The 18,128-nt window shown below is 41.1% G+C and overlaps 1 protein-coding gene across 3 annotated transcripts in view; it reads left to right on the top strand.

Annotated features, from left to right (window-relative positions):
• Positions 1-1,911: 1,911 nt before the first annotated feature.
• TMCC1 (transmembrane and coiled-coil domain family 1) overlaps positions 1,912-18,128 on the top strand; it is a 221,000-nt gene continuing 204,783 nt past the window's right edge. For all 3 annotated transcript variants that reach the window (XR_014016929.1, XM_081247082.1, XM_081247083.1), the window contains exon 1: positions 1,912-2,006. The gene's annotated coding sequence lies outside the window, so the exon portion shown is untranslated. The remainder of the gene's footprint in view (positions 2,007-18,128) is intronic.

Raw genomic sequence — 18,128 nt, forward strand, 5'->3', positions numbered from 1 at the left:
TGCGGGATCTTCATTGCGGCACGTGGGCTTCTTAGTTGCGGCACGTGGACACTTACTTGCGGCATGCATGTGGGTTCTAGTTCCCCGACCAGGATCAAACCCAGGTCCCCTGCATTGGGAGCTTGGAGTCTTACCCACTGGACCACCAGGGAAGTCCCTTATTGGCCATTTTTATATCTTCTTCAGTGAAGTGTTTATTAAAATCTTTTGGCCATTGTTTTTTGGGTTGTCTTATTATTCATTTATAAGAGTTCCTTAGGGCTTCCCTGGTGGTGCAGTGGTTGAGAGTCCACCTGCCGATGCTGGGGACACGGGTTCGTGCCCCGGTCCGGGAGGATCCCACATGCCGCGGAGCAGCTGGGCCAGTGAGTCATGGCCACTGAGCCTGCGTGTCTGGAGCCTGTGCTCCACAACAGGAGAGGCCACAGCAGTGAGAGGCCCGCGTACCGCAAAAAAAAAAAAAAAAAAGAGTTCTTTATATATTCTGGATTCAAGTTTTTTGTCAAATATATTGTACTCCAAATCCCCCCTGCCATCTATGGCTTGCCTTTTCATTTTCTTTATGGTGTCTTTCAAAGAACAAAAGTTTAAAATTTTGATTAAGTTCAACTTATGCATCATTTCTTTTACGGTTCACGTTTTTTGTGTCCTAAGAAATCTTTGCCTATGTCAAAATCACAAAGACTTTTTTCTCTATGTTTTTTTCTAGAAATTTACTTAATAGTTTTAGCTTTTACGTTTATCATCCATTCTGAGTTACTTTCCTCAACGGCCTCCTTCAAGAGCTCCTGAGATCTACAGATGCATCCCCACCAACCTCAAATCTAACAGTCAACCTTGCCACCTCCTTGGCCTCAATCTTCATCAATCTATCAAGTCCTGTCCATTATACTCCCTAAAAAGGACTCTTCTCTACCATCAGTCTACCTTGCTTTGACTGTTAAGGCAGCCTCCTAACTGGTCCCCTGCCCCGACTCACACTCCACTCCACGTTCAGTGCCCCATTCCGGCCACGCCAAGCTCTCATCCCTTGGACATAATTAAGTCCTTCCAAGTCAGCCTTCAGATTCCAGCCGGAAAATCCTTGCCTGAATCAATCTCCTTCCTTCCTCCCCCTAATACAGGCTCTCTTAGCACCATGCACCTCTCAGAAGAGATTTTACTATTAGCAAACTTTAATTTTTTGTGATTCTCCCTTTAACGTTTTCCTTCTCCACGGGTTCTAAGTTCATGACTCTATCCCCACGTTGTACTTCCAGTAACTCATACAGGGCCTAGCACACGGAAGGAGCCTCAATACATAAGCGATGAACGAATAAATGAATTAGGAAAATGCAGTAATAAAGGGATAGGCTGATGGCTGCTTGTGTTCCCTTGAGTGGTAAAAGCGGACGTGAAATAGTAATAAGCCCCTGCCAGCAGCGGCCGAACACCTGCTGGATCCGAGGAGGAAAGAAGGCCTTATGATTGAAGATAAGCAGAACAGGTGAGGGACCGGGAGCGGCGGTCAGAAATCCGCTCACACCTGAGCTGCCCTGGCCCTTCTCTCTCAGAAAGCGTTGCCAGGACAGAGGAACTCGGCTCCCAGAGATTTGGCTGTGAAAAACTAACCTGCAGCGGAACAGCCCAGGACCCCGCGACCGCGTGGGTGGGCGGGGCCACGTCTTTCGGGGCCGTCCCCCCTGCAGCGTGCGCGCACCCGCCGCCTCGCGCGTGCGCCGCGTGCCGGGGGCGGAGGTTGTGGGTGGCGGCGGCGGCGGCGGGCGCGCGCGCTCTCGCCTCCTCGCTCCGGTTCGCGCTCCCGTGCTGGGACTGAGGTGGCTGTGGTGACTGCGGCGGCAGCGGAGGCGGCGGTTGAGGCGGCTGAGGCGGCGCGGGGGGAGGGCCGGGAGGGGGGTGGTTGGGGGGGGATGGACCGGGCTCGGCGGCCGCAGCGGCAGGAGCCGGTGCTTGAGCGCGAGCGACGGCGCTGGCGGAGACGCCGGCTGCTCCTCCCCTCCCTGCCGGTGAGTGAGTGCCCCCGCCTCCGACGCTGGCGGCGGCCGCGGCCCCTCACGGCCCCTGTGGCCCGGGAGGGGAGAGTCGTGAGGGGAGCGTGGCCGGGCGGCGCCGCCGACGCGGCCCGGGCCTCCCGCTCGCGGCCTGGCGTGGGTCGGACCCTTGGTCGCCACCGTTAAGGGCTGAAGCCCTGGGCCTAGGGCTCGACCCCCAGCATCCCTCCGGGCCTCTTTCCTCTCCCGGCCCGTTCCGCTGTCATTTTGACCCTGGGGTTTCTCTCCCCTCCCCTTCGCCTCGCCCCCTTCCCAGCACCTCATCCAGGGCCGCGGGGAGGGAGGGGCGTGTGAGGAGGTGGGCCGAGGCCCGAAGGACTGTCTGGGAGCTGGCTCTAGGGGGGTCGGGGATCCTACGAGCCCTCGCTCGCCCTGGCGTCCCTAGAAGTTGGCCACTGGGGCTTAGCCGTTGCCACCTGAAAGCAGTTTTGCACCTTTTGTTTTGATTTTGAACTTGTTGTTTGAGGGGAGGAGGGAGCCGGCAGTTCTGGGAACGGGGAGAATTGGTGGTGCGCGGTGGGATGCTAGTCTGGGCTGGCTGGGCTTGGTCCCAGGTGTCTTTTATTAACCCTTTTAGGAAGGGAAGAGGGGCTCAGTGAGTTGCACCTTCTCTAAAGGGCCAGAGATCCATTTATAGCTTGCAGACCCCAGCTTTTTCAGCTTAAGCAAAGGTGTGTGTAGTGTTTGCCCAGGGGTTGGTTTGGTTCATCCCTAACATTGGTGGTGAACATCCCCCAGGTGAATCTGCAGTAGTTTCTTGAAGCAGCCCACTTAATCTGTTGGCTGATTTCCCCCCTCTTCTTTGGTGACACCTTACACATTAGTCTTGGTAGATCTTAGCCAGTGCTTTTGCAGGCTGCCTTTTCATCCTGACTTGTCATAGAGGAAAGCAAGATGAACACACACTTGTCTTAATCCAAAATGGTTGCTGTTAAATCTGACATACTTATCAGAGGTACCTGTACCATAAGCATCTCTATCAAAGGTCTGAATTCCTAAATTAAAAAGCAGGTAGCTGCTTTAGAATAAAGCAAAACTTTGATTTGTTTATGCCGTCTGACCAGTATCTTACATTTGGAAGTTATTGACTAAACCAAATCCTTGTCTTTGAAGTACCTGTGTATAGAAATTGTTGCAAAGCCTGGAAGGAGAGAACCTTATGAAAATGTTAATGTGTTAATGACAAGATTCCTCCAGGAGGTAGATACATTTTTTTCTCCACTTGTATTAGAAGAGTGAGACTCGGATTATGAGTAGGTGGTAGTTTTACTAGTGTCGTGTAACAAATGATGCTTATGGGTGGGATTTTAATGCAACAATACCTTGTCCTCTACCGACAGAGTTGGCTTGTATTTTTTTTGAAATCACACACCCACTCGCTGGCTAGTATAGAAAGATTATAAAGCTGCTTCTGGTCTGTGGGCGGTAACCTTTTAATTTCTGAAGAGTTTTCAGCTGCTTACAGAACAGATTGATGATCAGCATAGGAAGGATTCAGATATTAAAAATTCATTAGCACATGATCTAGATCTATTAAAATTATGAGTACTTGTAAAGCTTTGGCATGGTGTGGCTGCTGTGTACCAGGTGTAGGAAATGAGATTTCTCAGTATTTGCATCTTATGATAAACAGAAGCACAATCAGCTGACAGTGTTGTGACACCTGACAGTAGTTGAGAGAATCTTTTATGAGCACAAAAAACCTGTACAATTTGATGAAGAAACCAAATGACCTGGACTAATTGATGACCACCATTACTTTAAACTCTTTGCTCCCCTCTACTGGAATATTTCCCCCTTTTTTTTTGCCTGTCATATATGTACAAAACCTGTAATGGCTGAAGGCTTAAGTTTGAACTCCTCGGAGTGGCATTTATGGATCACTCATTAATTTATCGCTCAAGTATTTGTTGAGCCCTTATTTTGTTCCAGGATTTTTTCTAGGTGAGTCCTGAGTGGCAGTGAGGGGCAGAGTCCCTGCCCTCATGGAGCTTTATTCTGTGTGTGTGAGAATGAGGCTAGCAAAGAAGCAAATAGAGATAATTTCAGGTAATGCTACAAATCAGTGATTAGCAAACTTTTTCTGTAAAAGACCAGAGACTAACTATTTTAGGCTTTATGGGCCATACAGTCTCTGTTGCAGCTACTCAACTGCCTTGTTTTAGTGCAAAAGCAGCCACAGACAGTACAGTACATAAACGAGTGTGTCTGTGTTCTCATTAAACTTTGGACGTTGAAATTTTAATTTCATACAGTTTTCCCGTGTCACAAAATGTTTGAATTCTGCTTTTGGATTTTTTTTCAACCATTTAAAAATGTAAAAACCATTCTTAGCTCATAGGCCATACAAAAACATGGGGCAAGCTGGATTTGGCCTGTGGTCTGGCCCTTTAAAGAGAAAGTTTGCTGACTCCTAATGTGAACCATGAAGAAAATAAAACAAGCTGATGTGACAAGTGAGTGACTGGTGGGGGTGGTGGGGAGGCCTCAGTGAGGAGAAGATGTTTGAGCTGTGGCCTAAGAGATGGAAGAGCTTTCCTGGCAGATGAAATAGCAAATACAGACATCTGCTGATGGAAATGAGCTTCTGTGTTTCCCCAGCATTGGGCTTTTCCACATACCATGTCATTCTTGCCTTGGTGTCTTTCTTCATTTTGTTGTTCTCAGCTAGATTGCCTGCCTGTCAGGTTTTAAAAGCCTTCCCATTATAGAATCTAAGATTTGGAAGAGATTTTAGCTTCTTACCCAATTGCTCTCTTCTCAAATGTTCTCAGTGATTTTTCAGCCTCTGTTTGAACACCTTTGATGACAGAAAATTCATTACTTTGAGGTAGCCCGTGCCATTTTTAGATAGCTCTGATCGTTGTTAGAATGTTCTTCTTCATGTTGCAGTAAGAGTCAACCTCTCTACCTCCTTTCCCTGATGCTGCCTTACAGTGCCCATGGAATAAGCCTGAGGTGGGGCTGCACCTCATCCACAGGATTTGGCTCTAGAGTCAGTGCTTGAGACAAAAATTACATAAGATGAAAACTGTACTTGAAAATCCCTTAAATTGTTTAAAAAGCATAGTGTGCATGTTTTTGCATATATAATTATTTAGTTCTTAAGCATTTTACAGACTGAGAGCCACTAAGCTTGACTGAAGGAAGGAGCAAGAGGGAGAAAATTATGTAGATATGTAGGCCTTCAAAAAAATTTTGCCTTTTAAGAGCCATCAAATGCTTATCAGAGAGTGGGGGATGGTGGAGAATTTTAATGTGTTCCTGCTCTCTTGCAGGATTAATTTTATTGTATTTGTACATTAAGGCTCTTAATGTATAAATACAAAACATTAATAAATGTTTATCGATATGTTATGAATATTAAATGAGATAATATATATGGAAGCACCTGGCACGTGGTAAGTGGTCAGTAAATGTTTGCAGGATTTGAATCTAAGTTTCTGCTTCATTGGGCTCACATGCACACTGTCCTTTGAAAGTTGTAGAGAAGAACTTGGCCACCTGCTTCCTGTCTTTCCAAATTGGCATTTCCTGTTGTGGCTCTGTAGAGCAGCTGTCACTCTCTTTGTCCTTGAGTGTTGGTCACATTTTACCAGAGGTCAGCTAGTAAGTTAAATGGGCATATGATGTAACTCTGTTAGTTCTGCTACATGACCCTTAAAGTATTTGAACACCTCTCTATGCCTTTTATTTAAGTCTTCACTTTTCAGGGCTAAATACTTTCATTTCTTTTAGTTTTTCCTTGTTTCTTCACCCTTCTGTTTCTTGTAAGTGTACCAATTTATCATCGTTCTTTTATACTTTGGTACCCTGAAGTACATTTTAAGGTACAAACTTAAGTTTTACCCCCTTGATGAAGTTTTCCCGTATACTTCTAGACCTTCTCTATCTTCCTAAATACTTTTATCTGTATTTCTCAATTTAATATTTTCTTATTTTTGTATTTTATACTTCTTTCATGAGCATGTATCTTACCTCACAATGAGACAACAAGCTTCTTGAGGGCCAAGACCATGTATAAATGTTTACAACTTTATAAAATTAAACTTTAAAAATAAATGTTTTATTTAGAGCAGTGTTAGATTTAGTGAATTATTGTAAAGATAGTACAGAGAGTTCCTGTCTATCCCACACCCAGTTTCCCACACCCAATTATTAACATCTTACATTAGTGTGCTACATATGTCACAATTAATAAATATTGATGCATTATTACTAAGTCTATACTTTATTCAGAGTTCCACAGTTTTTTCTTTAATGTCCTTTTTTGTGTTCCAGGATCCCATTCAGGATGCCACATTACATTTAATAGTCATGTCTCCTTAGCTTCTCTTGGTTGAGGCAATATATCAGACTTTCCTTGTTTTTAATGACCTTGGCAATTTTGAAGGTAACTGATCAGGTATTTTTGTAGAATGTCTTTCAATTGGACATTCGTCTGATGTTTTTCTAATGGTTAGACTGATGTAATATGATTTTGGAAGGAAGACCACAGAGGTAAAGTGCCATTCTCATCACATATCAAGAGTACATATGACTTATCAGTGTTACTGTTAACCTTGATCACTTAACTTGTGCTAGTGTTTGTTTTCTCCACTGTAAAGCTACCCTTTTGTGCCTCCCTTTCTATACTGTACTCTGGAAGAAAGTCACTATGCGTAGCCCACACTTGGTGAGTGATGAGTTATGCTCTACCTCCTTAAAGGTAGAGTATCTACATAAATATCATTGCTCAAATTGTCCAGCTTTGGCCACTGGGAGCCCTTTCAGTTGGCTCCTGTATCCCTCCCCTTTGTGTGTGAGTACTTTCTTTTTGGCAACATAAAATGCTTCAGGCTCATCTTTTATATGTCATGCCTCAGTCGTACAGTCATTTTTCTAAGGAGCTCTAGTTCCTTGTGTTGGAAAATGGTATTTGAAACCAAAATTTGGGTGCTAGATGTGCTGGTTGCTACCAGAGTGTTGTTGCTTCTAGGCACTCTGAGTGACAGAGCAAGGAGATGGGTGTATATATTAAGCTGTGTATATACACATGTCTATAAATATTTCTGTATGTAGCCATTTGTCTTTTAAGCTAAACATGAATTCATACTTATATTTCCAACACAAATTCCTTACCACATGGATCATTGTAACCTCTTCCACTCCACCAGTGAGAAACCTGGCTCCCACCCTCTGACATCCATTTACTTAGTTCTTCAGTTCCAGTATTCATGTGAAGTGGTTTGAGAATTGTTAATCTGTCCCCCTGTGGGAAAACACTTTATCAACTAGAGCACAGTGCTTATGGATAGTTCCTTTTGCATTTAGACTGATAGACTCCACTTATTTCCAGCATTACTTAGGGGTCAGCACCTTATTCCTCCACCCCCAAATGAGGTTGTTTCATATGTGTAATAGATTTAGATTGTTTTATTGCATTCTGCATTCCATGCTGAGATCTCTTTATCTCTCAAATGATTGTTTCAAAATTTGCACACATTAAGGTTTATTCTTTGTGCTTTAAAGTTCTGTGGGTTTTGACAAACTTTTAATATCTTATATTCACCATTACAGTGTCATATAGAGTAGTTTCAGTGCTCTAAAACACTTGTGCCTCACCTATTTAACTCCCTCCTCACCAGCCCCTGACAACCACTGATGTGTGTACTGTCTCTATTCTTTTCTAGAATGTCAGTACATTAAATTTTTAAAAAGTGTTTTTGAAAGATTTTTATGAACACAGCATTTTGTTAAGTAGTGAGAGATACAGGTACTAGATAACTAACACTTAGAAACATACTTCTTTTTTTCTATTGAGGTAAAATTCACGTAACATAAAATTCATCATTTTCACCATTTAAAATGTGTGGTTCAGAGGCTTTTAGTACATTCACAATGTTGTGCAGCCACCACCACCACCACTGTCTAGATCCAGAATATTTTCATCATCCCAAGATGAAACCTCGTATCCGTTAAGCAGTTCCTTTCCTCATCCTCTGGCAATCACTAGTCTGATTTTTGTCCCTATTGGTTTGTCTGTTCTGTACATTTCATTTAAATGAAATCATATAACATACGGCCTTTTGTTTCTGGCTTCTTTTACTTAATTTTTTAAAAATTTATTTTTATTATTTATTGGCTGTGTTGGGTCTTCGTTCCTGTGCGCGGGCTCCTCATGGAGGTGGCTTCTCTTGCTGGGGAGCGCGGGCTCTAGAGTGCAGGCTCAGTAGTTGTGGTGCACGGGCTTAGTTGCTCCGCAGCATGTGGGATCTTCCCGGACCGGGGATCGAACCCATGTCCCCTGCCTTGGCAGGCGGATTCTTAACCACTGCGCCAACAGGGAAGCCCTCTTTTACTTAATGTTTTTAAGGTTCATCTATGTTGTAGCATGTTTCAGTACTTAATGTCTTTCTTATGGCTGAATAATAATTCATTGTATGGATAGATCACATTTTGTTGATTCATTCATCAGTGATGGACATTTGCATTGTTTTCACTTTTTGGCAATTATGAATAATGCTGTTATGAACATTTGTGTATAAGTTTTTGTTTGAACATATGTTTTAAATTCTCTTGGGTTTATAACTAATAATATTTCTTTTGATAAATTTTATTTTTATATTAAGAGGATAGTTACCTGATGGCTTACTTGGAGTAAGGTGCTGAAAGAATGCTACTTCCTCTTGGCATGATATTCATTATGAAATCACACAATTTTCCTTTTGTCTTTATAGAGTAAAGAATGTTGGTCCAGATAGGGTAACAGCAGTAGCTTTCCCCTAGAATTCTGTTAGAGGAATATCCTGAATTATGTTGTGTACCATTTAGTCTTTCTGAGAGTGAGATTCACTCACTGTGAAGTTGGATTATAAGATCTGACTGTGGTCTCAAGGAATCTGAGTGTATGAATTGTGTTTAACATTTTGTATTCAGAGGGATAGTAGGCAAGATTCCCATTCTGTAGTCTGTTTGGCATCAGTGATTTTACAGAGGTTTTATTCTTACTAACCACATTCCCTCTGAGGTTTGGACTATAATAGAGTGGCATTAAATATTAGTGTTTTCTTTTTCCTATTTCAGCACCCAACCCTGAAGCTTTGTTTTGCTATTATTGCTTTGACACCTTTGCTTTGATAAATTCATTTTCCTCAAGAAGACTTGGCAAATGTTTTCTTCTTTTGCCAATTTGGGGTAAACAGACAAATTTATTGAAAGCTAATATTGTTTTTCAGACTTCTTGAAAGCAAGGAACATTTTTTGCTGTCTTTGTAGCTTCTAAGTGACTTTGGGGTTCCCTGGAGATGATGGAAAATAGATAAATTATGTATTAACTGCCATCATACTTTATTCCAGGGAACTCTCTGTAGGCAGGCCCTTTAAAAGGGTTTGTGTAATAGAACACTGGACTGGAACCAAGAATATTTTAATTTCACTTCTCTAAAAGACTCACTATTACTGGACAAATAACTTGTACCTTGGGGCTTCTTTTTATAAAAAAGATAATATTGACTCTGTAATTTACAGAAATGTGTGATGGGAAATGAGTTCGGTTAATCAAGGTACTTTATTTTGGAAGACAGGCATTTTGGAAGATACGTGTATTATGATATGTGTATCTTGTTAGTGTTAACCCTAACCCTTTATTTTAATAATGTAGGTGAATCTGCTATCTCATTGTAATTAAAGCCTTTGTCAAGTACTGTATGTGTATTCTATTTACCACTTCCAGTGCTCTTCATTTTTCTTTGTAGTTATAGATTTCTGCCTGGTACATTTTCCTTCTGAAAGAAGGACTTCTTTTAACATTTCTTGGGGCGCAGATTTGCTGGCAGTGAATCCTTTCATGGATTTTTGTATGTCTGAAGAAGTCTTTAATTCGCCTTGATTTATAGAGGCTGTTTTCGCTGTATATAGAATTCTAGGCTGGCAATCTTTTTGTTTGTTTGTTTGTTTATTTTGTTTCAGTACTTTAGAGATGTTGCTTCACTGTCTTCTGGCCTGCATTCTTTCCAATAAGAAGTTGGCTGTCATTCTTGTCTTCATCCCTGTGTACATAATATGTGATTGTTTTCTTCTGGCTACCTTTCATTTTTCTTTCAATTTTTAAAAATTCTGGTATAACGTAAAATTACCATAACATAAAATTTACCATCTTGGGCTTCCCTGGTGGTGCAGTGGTTGAGAGTCCGCCTGCCGATGCAGGGGACACGGGTTTGTGCCCCGGTCCGGGAAGATCCCACATGCCGCAGAGCGGCTAGGCCCGTGAACCATGGCCGCTGAGCCTGTGCGTCCGGAGCCTGTGCTCCACAGCGGGAGAGGCCACAACAGTGAGAGGCCCGCATAGCGCAAAAAAAAAAAAAAAAAAAAAATTTACCATCTTAATCATCTTAAGTATTGTTCAGTGGTATTAAGTACATTTATATCATTTTGTGAACATTACAGCCATCTATTTCCAGAACCCTTTTCATCTTGCAGAACTGAAATGCTATACCTATTAAACAGTAACTCCCCATTCCCCCCTCCCTCCAGCCCCTGGCAGCTGCCAGTCTACTTTCTGTCTTTATGATTTTGAGTACTCTAAGTACTTCATATAAGTGGAATCATATAGTATTTGTCTTTTTGTGACTGGCTTGTTTCATTTAGCGTAATGTTGTCAAAGTTCATGCATGTTGTAGCATATGTTGGAATTTCCTTCCTTTTTTAAGACCAAATATTCCATTGTAGGTATACACCACATTTAGCTTATCATTCATCTGTTGTTTTCACTTGGGTTGTTTTGTTTGTTTGTTTTGTTTTCACTTGGCTTATTCTTTGTTTTGTTTTCACTTGGCTTGTTTTTATGTTTTAGCTATTGTGCTTCATGCTACTGTGAACATAGATGTACAAATATCTATTTCAGATCTTGCTTTTAATTCTCTTGAGTTTATACCCAGAAGTGGAATTGCTGGATCATATGGTAATGCTGTGTTTAAATTTTGAAGAATTGCCATACTGTTTTCCATAGTGACTGTGAAAAGGTGGAATGTTTTACATTCCCACCAACAGTGCATAAGGGTTCCAGTTTCTCCACATCCTTGCCAACTTTGTTATTTTCTGTTTTTGTTTGTTTGGTTTGTTTTGGGATAGTAGCCATCCTAATGAGTATGAGGTGGTATCTCATTGTGGTTTTGATTTGTGTTTTTTTTGTGTGTGTGTGTGTGTGTGTGGTACGCGGGCCTCTCACCGTTGTGGCCTCTTCCGTTGCGGAGCACAGGCTCCAGACGCGCAGGTCTAGCAGCCATGGCTCACGGGCCTAGCCACTCCGTGGCATGTGGGATCTTCCCGGACCGGGGCACGAACCTGTGTCCCCTGCATTAGCAGGCGGACTCTCAACCACTGCGCCACCAGGGAAGCCCTGATTTGTGTTTTCTTGATAAGTTATGTTGAGCATCATTCATGTGCTAATTGGCCATTCATATATTTTTGGATAAATGTCTTTTCAAGTCCTTTGCCCATTTTGAATTGGATTTTTTTTTATGATCATTGATTTGTAGACATTCTTTCTATATTCTGGATATTAATTACTTATTAGATATATGATTTTCAAATGTTTTCTCCCATTCTGTATTCCTCTAGCTGCTTTTAAGATTTCCCCCCCCATATCTCTGATGTTAAGCATTTTGACTTTGGTTATTCCTTGTTGGAGTTTTCATTTTCTTCGTGTTTCTTGTGCATGGTGAGCTTCTTGGCTCTGTGGGTATATGGTCTTCATCAAATTTGGCAAATTTTTGTATATTATTTTTTCAAACTTCCTCCACTCCCATACACACCCAAGATTCTAATTATACGTATATTATTAGGCTCCTTGAGTTTGTCCCATAGCTCACTGATGCGCTGCTCTTTTTCTGTCTTGTATTCCAGGTTTCATTTTGGATAGTTGCTGTTGTTATGTCTTTACATTCACTAATCTTTTCTAATGCATTGTTCCTATCTGCTGTTAATGCCATTCAATGTACAGTTGACGCTTGAGCAGTGCAGGAGTAATCCACATATAATTTATAGTTGGCCCTCTGTATCTAAGGTTCCTGTGCATGCTCGGATTTGACCAGCCATGAACTGTGTAGTACTGTAATATTTACTATAAAAAATATCCATGTATAAGTGGACCTGTGCAGTTGAAATCCGTGTTGTTCAAGGGTCAGTTGTATTTCATTTCCGCCTTCTATATATTCTATAATTTGTAGTTTGATAGAAATGTGGTGATATGGCAGGTATTAGGAAATACCACCTTAATTTGCTGCCAAAATATAACAAATTCTGTAAGATACCTAACGGGTACACAAAATCACCCTATGTGTCAAATTAACTTTGATGTCCCACAGTTTCCACATTAACTTTGCTTTTCTGTGAGACCTAAATATGTATTTTTTGCATATTATTCTGTATTTTTTGCTGACTTAGACATCTGCATTGGTAGTTCTACAGTATTTGTTTTATAAGGCACTAGAGTGCTTTGGTGTTTTTGGCAGTATTATTTGCCTATGTTTGGTTGTATGATATGACCATCATCTTGCAATAAAAAACATGAAATAGATTTTTATATTTTCTTTATTGCTTATTTATTATTAATCAGAGAGCTGGATTGCTGATGTCATTGATAACCCCAGTCTGACTGGGCTAGGTCACTTGTGTTACCTCCATGTGATCTTCTGATGTTCACTATATCAACCTGAAAAATTTTGCAGACTAACAACTGGTAATTGTTTGCTAGCCAGATGTTTGCATTCACTAGTATTTGTTTCTCTTCTAGCTCCTCTGTTGCAACAGGTATTACTCTCTTGAGAGTAATAGACTCTTAAGACTCTCTTCTAGCTCCTCTGTTCCAGCAGGTATTACTCTCTTTACTCGACAGTTAGCACTTTACTAAGATGCTGACAGTTGGTGAACAGCTGCTCTTGAGCATAAGATTTAGAAGACAGTCTCCATCTTCCCAGATTAAATTTCTTTTTATATGGATCTTCTACTTCTCTGTCTTTTTTAAAAATAAAATTTTGGGAAACATATTGGATTACAACTGTTGATCCTCATCTATGCAAAGAAAAGAAAGCCATTGTGCTGGGATTTTGAGGAGGTATGTCTTTTTTCTTCTGTTGCAAAATTGCATCACTTAGGCACTCAGAGCAGTATGACATCATATTATAACGCTGACTCTTTCCTCAGTAGAACTCAGTTCTCATTCATTCATTTATTCCATCTTACTTTCTCCTATTATTCCTTTTTTCTAGCAGTCATCACAGCTCAGTAATAACTTTATTTTTATATGGCTGCCCCGTGAGGCATGCGGGATCTTATTTCCCTGGGATTGAACCTGTGCCCCCTGCAGTGGAAGTACAGAGTCTTAAACACTGGACCACCAGGGAAGTCCCAGGAATAACTTTCTTGATGTGCAATATAACAAGCTCATTTCTTATATTCTTTTCTTTTTTTTTTTTTTTTTTTGCGGTACGTGGGCCTCTCACTGTTGTGGCATCTCCCGTTGCAGAGCACAGGCTCTGGACGCGTAGGCTCAGCGGCCATGGCTCATGGGCCCAGCTGCTCCGCGGCATGTGGGATCTTCCTGGACTGGGGCACGAACCCGTGTCCCCTGCATCGGCAGGCGGACTCTCAACCACTGCACCACCAGGGAAGCCCCTAATTTCTTATATTCTTGGTGAATGTCATTGGACTCTGGGTTAACCTTATAAAGTAACAGGAAGAAGCAGTCCTAATCCTTATTCCTCAACTTGAGGTTGTGACTTTGATGAGTTTGTTTGCTCCCATTCTGCATAGGCACTGGGTGGTTTGGGAAAGCTCACTGTCTTCAGCATAATATATGGCTATATGATTTTATAGTCTGGTTCAGTATCATTTGCAAGAGGAGGTGTGATATTGTAGAGTTTTGAACTAAATATTGAGAGACTTCAGTCCCAGTTTTTTTTTTTTGCGGTACGCGGACCTTTCACTGCTGCGGCCTCTCCCGCTGCGGAGCACAGGCTCCGGACGCGCATGCTCAGCGTCCATGGCTCACGGGCCCAGCCGCTCCGCGGCATGTGGGATCTTCCCAGACCGGGGCACGAACCCGTGTCCCCTGCATCGGCAGGCGGGCTCTTAACCACTGCGCCACCAAGGAAGCCCCAGTCCCAGTTTTGACATTATTATGGCCATACTTTGAGAGTTAAAGAGTGTTTGTTTTCTCATCTCTAAAATGTGTTATCGGTGCTTGCTTTACACAAACCTTATGGGATTGTTGAGGATCAGATGAAAAAAATTTGTGTGGAAGACTGTTTTATCAATATAAAGGATTGTTATTGCATTGAGAGAGCTGTAGGCATATATGTTTTATTTTCATTCAAAGACTCAGTTTTTATTTCTGCAAACTTTTTGATGGTACAGCCCAGTCATGAATCAGATTTTTAAATCTCCATATTTAATCATGGTTGGGCATTAGTGTTTATAGTGCCTAATTATAGTAGGTGCTCATTATATTATAAAAAGTGGATCTGTGTAATGTAATGCTGAGAAAATGTTGGTTTGTGTGGTAAGGAACCATTTTGCAAGATCTTTTGGGTAATGTTTTGAAGAGAGACCTCATTTGTTTATTTTATGTCTTAAAAATATTTATTGAGTGCTTACTGTGTTCTAGGTACTGGGGAAGAAAACTGACAAAAATCTCTGCCTTTATAGAGCTTATTTTATATGTTGTATGGGGAGATAGAATAAACAAAATAAATAAGTAAAAATGTAGTTTTTTAACCTATGATGACAAGTTCTGATGAGAAAAGTAAAAGTGGAAAAGAGGAATAGGGCTTATTGGGGGGAGGGATTTAGTGGTCACAGACAACCTTACAGAGAAGGTCACATTTGAGTAAAGTCTTGATAGAGGTGAGAGAGAAATGCAGAAATATGAGAAGAGCATTCCAGGCATAGCAAATGGCAAGTGTAAAGGTCTTGAGACACAAGCTTGCATGAGGATTGGCAAGGGTTGGGGAGGGTAGGTTCTTATCTTATGGTGCCTTATGGAAGTGCTTTTCAAACTTTAATGTGCACATAAATTACCCAGGGTGTTCTTGTTAAACTTCAAATTCTGATTTTTTAGGTCTGAGGTGGGGCTCATTTCTAAGCTTCCAGTTGCTGCTGGTCCTGTTGGTCCTTCTAAGACTTTAGCTTTTTTTTTCCTTTAAATATTTATTTATTTATTTATTTATTTTTGGCTGTGTTGGGTCTTCACTGCTGCACACGGGCTTTCTCTGGTCGGCGGCGAGCGGGGGCTGCTTTTTGTTGCGGTGCGCGGGCTTCTCATTGCGGTGGCTTCTTTCGTTGTGGAGCACGGGCTCTAGGTGCGCAGGCTCAGTAGTTGTGGTGCACAGGCTTAGTTGCTCCGCGGCATGTGGGATCTTCCTGGACCAGGGATCAAACCCGTGTTCCCTGCATTAGCAGGCAGATTCTCAAACACTGTGCCACCAGGGAAGCCCCTGACCCACTTTTTAAATTCTTTTTTTTTCTTGCATAATGTAAGTCTAAAAGCAATTTTAATTTTTTTATTTCAGACATTTTTTTGAACAGGAATACTCAAATGTTGCAACAATTTAGGAATGAAAAGAAATGTCCGTTTAATCTCTGATGGCCAACCCCCAGTTCTTCTCCTTAGAAGCGACCATTTATTTTTTTACCAGTTTTTTGTATATCCTTCCAGAGATATTTTACATGAATGTATGTATATGTATTTATTTATATCTCACCTTTTAAAAACTCAGATGGAGCCCTACTATTCTAACAGTTCCATTTTTGTGTGCAGAGCTTTTTTCTCATAAAATATATCACTACTTAAAAACTGATTGATTTTTTTTCCCTTATGAATTTTTAGGAGCCATTTTTTGTAATGAAATCAGCCTATTATTATTATGTATTGCAAATATCTTTTCCTGGTTTGTCTTTTAAACTTAATTTGCTTATTTATTTTGTTACAAAGCACAGTGATTACACAGGATTGTAAGTTCTGCTTTTGCCAACCTATATGGATTTGGATTTGAATATAGTGGTATAACATGTATGCTTACCAAAAATTTTGTAAATGATGCTAAAACTCTGAGGGTTGTCTAATATGTTGCATCAAAGAAAATCAAGGTGATCTAAGCAGGATGAAGTATGAAAGTGGCAAGATAGGTGTGATAGAAATGGAAGGTCCTACTCCTTAACAGAAATGATCTGGCCCCAAATAGTTTGTTTTTCATTTGAAAGCCACCATAATCTATAAAGTAGTTGTATGATGTAGCTGTGAAAAGAGGCTAACATTGATGAACATTTATAGATGTAGTGTTAGATTAAAAGAAGTAATAGTCCCTTTGTTCTTGTACTGTCAGATTATGTCTTGAGTATTGTGTCCACTTATGGATTCTACACTTCAGTGGGACAATGATAATCTAAATTGTCCAGATTAAAGTGACCAGAATACTACCGAGAGCTCTAGCTACCTTTATCTAGTGAAGAACAGTGGAAGAGTCAGGAGCTATTTTGCTATAGACGATAACACTTGGAAACTTAACTATCTAGATATATTTGTAGAGTTTTTTTTTTTTTTTTTGCGGTAAGCAGGCCTCTCACTGTTGTGGCCTCTCCCGTTGCGGAGCACAGGCTCGGACGTGCAGGCTCAGCAGCCATGGCTCACGGGCCCAGCTGCTCCGCGGCATGTGGGATCTTCCCGGACCGGGGCACGAACCCGTATCCCCTGCATCTGCAGGCGGACTCTCAACCACTGCGCCACCAGGGAAGCCCTATTTGTAGAGTTTTAAGCAAGAGGGAGCAGACTTCTCATCTGTATTGCTCCAGAGGACAGACATCAGGTAGAAGCAACATCAGTGGAGGTGAATTTCATTCTGCTGTGGGGAAGACCTTTCAAACATAAGATCTGTCCAACAATGGAATAGCTAAATTATGAGGTCTCTGTCATTAGACATATTCAAATGTAGCCTGGATGCTTGTCTTCTGGAGATAATATGAGAGGAGTTCCTGCAAGAGTTTGGACTGCATGGTTTTTCTCATCCCTCAGAGCTCTTAAGATTTTCTAATTTCAAATGGTCTCTCTCCTTAGTGCTAATATTGGTAATGATGAGAAAGTAATAAAAAGTCTTACTGACTTAGTTCCCTAATAAGGGGAAGAAAAAAAAAATGAAATGTTTGCCAACCAGCAAGAGAGTACAGTTTAAAAAGGCAGTTTTTTAAAAAGTGTGTAAAGTAGAATACTAGATCTGTACATGGAATTTCATTTTTACTTTATAATTATTTTTTCAACAGAGCATCTCTTAAGACTAGTCTTTCAAGGGCATAATTTGGGACATGTTATCCTCAAGGATTGTTAGAGAGTTTATAATTTTACTCTGCATAATAAAAAGTAAAGGCTGCTATAGTGTAGAAGAAGGCAGGGATGTGTGTGTTAAAACTAGATTTCGTCCCCATCTCTGCCACTTGCTGTGTACAGTGTGAAATTTAACGATGAGATTTAATTTTCTCATCTGCTATTGGGGGCCATGTCTACCTTTCAGAATTGCATACACTGGAAATAATTTATCCTAAGTTTAATGCCTGGTACAAAGCACATAGATGGCATAAAATTACTGCTAATTATTAGTAGTAGCAAGTATTCTGACAACATTGCTTAAATTTGTGGGTTTTCTGTTCATGTGTGTGTAGCAAGGTAAGCTGGGAGATTATATCAACAAATCCAGTTGTATCTTCAAGCTTTACAAATATAGACTAGGAATTAACTACTTTTGTGTGGGTTTTTCCATACCACAACCAGTTGTCCAATTCTGTGACACCAACTGAGTGTCCAACTATTCAATTCAATTCTGACACTGTCTACCTGGAGTTAGTGTCAGATCCATAAGTTAAAAGGCTCAGTTCCATAAGACTGCCCCCAATGTAGACACTAGTTGTAAGCCCTGGGCCACCTGTACTCCTTTCTGACTTTGCTGCAAATTCTAGGTTTCCCATGACTCCCTCCTCAGGTTCAATAATTTGCTGGGATGACTCACAAAACTCAGAAAAACCACTTTACTTACATTTACAGGTTTATTA

The sequence above is a fragment of the Mesoplodon bidens genome, assembly GCF_964165515.1.
Source record: "Mesoplodon bidens genome assembly, chromosome: 10".
Lineage (NCBI taxonomy): Eukaryota > Metazoa > Chordata > Mammalia > Artiodactyla > Ziphiidae > Mesoplodon > Mesoplodon bidens.